This window comes from Chinchilla lanigera, unplaced genomic scaffold (assembly GCF_000276665.1).
Source record: "Chinchilla lanigera isolate Chin_1 unplaced genomic scaffold, ChiLan1.0 scaffold00048, whole genome shotgun sequence".
NCBI classification, from domain to species: Eukaryota; Metazoa; Chordata; class Mammalia; order Rodentia; family Chinchillidae; genus Chinchilla; species Chinchilla lanigera.
In genome coordinates, this window is record NW_004955449.1 from 17516371 (window position 1) to 17518448 (window position 2078).

The 2078-nt window shown below is 34.7% G+C and overlaps 1 pseudogene; it reads right to left on the reverse strand.

Annotated features, from left to right (window-relative positions):
• Positions 1 to 305: 305 nt before the first annotated feature.
• Positions 306 to 2078, reverse strand: part of LOC102030019 — a 2444-nt pseudogene continuing 671 nt past the window's right edge.

Below are 2078 nucleotides of genomic sequence, written 5' to 3' on the forward strand. Positions count from 1 at the left end.
AGGGAAGCATAGTTTGTATCATATTATGGAAATTTATCCTCAAAGAAAACCTTCCAGATTCTTTTTATTTTGGAAATCTTGTAAACAATCAAACCACCAAAACTTGATTTTACAACAGTAAAATGTTCTCTTCCATTAAATTGAACAAGTCTGTTTAAAAATTTAAAAAAGAAAGAAATGTAGAAAGGTACTTAGAGCTGTTATTTTCTAAGTACACAACACCCTAGACAATTCAAGGAATCTTAATTCCATCAAGAACAGAAACAAAACATGTTTATCATGCTGTTAAATCCATTGTTATGGATTTAAAAACTGATGCAAATTGGCCAAACAGATCCAACAAACACTGATGTCCAAACTGGTGAATTGGCAACTAATATGCAACTGGTGGTCAACAGAGAGTTTAAAAGATCTTTCCTTTTTTTGGTCTTTTCCAAGGTTCTTGAAGTGTTCTTTTGCTCTAAAATATGTTTCTGAGCTTCCCAGTTTGCCTTCTCTTTCTCAAACTGATGATGTTTTCCCTCTACTTCTTTCTGCTGTGCTTCCAAATTCTTTTTCATTTGCTCATGGCCCCACTGGAGATCACATTCAGAGTCCTGCAGTTTTTGAACTTTTTCTTTGATCTTCATCTCAAACACCTGCTCCATCTCCATCTCCATCTTCTTCATCTTGGCTACATGCTCCCTTCTTTATTCTTCCATTTGTGCCAGAGGGCTCTTAGCAAGTTGCCCTTTATTCTTATTGTTGTCTACTCCATTGTAAGTGACAGCTGCCAGTTTTCTGCTTCTGTTTTCTCACACTGCACGTTATTGGTGACAACTTTCAAGTCCTCCATGTGTGTCCTTATCAACATATTTCTTAGAAGTGTAAAATCACAATGTTCACCATTTTCAACTTCAGCCACAGCCCAGTGGTACTGCCTTCCTCTGACCCTTTTGCCATTAACTTCAATGATAGTGTTGCTAACCATCACAGCAAGAGGTAAGCAGTCCTTTACCTTTTTAACCAGCTTATTTTCTTCTACATCATCTACTTTTCTTTCTTTTTCTTTTTTATTTTAAAGTGAAGAAAAAAAAAACAATAGAAAATACCAACAACATAGACAAAAGCAAACAAAGAAAAAACAATAAGAATGATGCAGGGTTTCAGAACAAAAGGATAGGAATTAACAGTGGTTGTCATATAACGTACTGTTTTCTTCAACGAAGTTGCTCAGATTACCAGATGTAAGAATGAGAGATTGATCAAACCATTAAATAGAATAAAAAATAAAAACAAAAAAATATAAACGATACAAAATTTCACTAAACAAAATGATAGGAATTCAACAATGGTTGTTATATTGCATGTTGTTGTCTTCAAATTAATTGTTCACATTACCAGATATAAGCATGCAACATTGGTCAAAAAAATAAAGTATTAACCGTTCTTTTCAATAAAACAGTAGACATCAACAGTACAACTATCCCAGCCATCTGTCTGTGTACATATATAGATATTTTCCCTTTCTTCTTTAATTTTTTTCTCCTTTCCTTCATCCCAGTTGTTTCATCTTTTGAGAAATTTCATTCCCTTTTCATAATATCTATGGTATGTTTTGGGTTTTATTTACTCTTTCAGGTTCTTACAATGGGGAGACACTATGATGTTTATACATGTGGGTCCTATTTATTTCACTTATGAGTATGGTCTCTAGTTGCATCCATTTACCTATAAAAGCCTCGAGTTTATCTTTCTTATAGCTGAGTATACTCCATTGTATAAAAATACCATGTTTTTTATCCATTCCTCAGTTAATGGGATTTGGGTTGCTCCCAAGATTTAGCTGTGACAAATTTGTGCTGCTATATACAAGAATGCACATATATCACAGTGGTACGATGTCTTTAATTCTTCTGGGAAAATACCCAGAAGGGGAATAGCTAGGCTAAATGGGACTTCTAATCCTACTTTTGTGTGGAATCGCCACACCGATTTCCACAATGGTTTCACCAATCTACACTCCCACCAGCAGTAGAGAACTGTTCCTTTTTCCCAGTTTCCCCAGCATTTGTTATCAGTAGATTGCTTAGTGATAG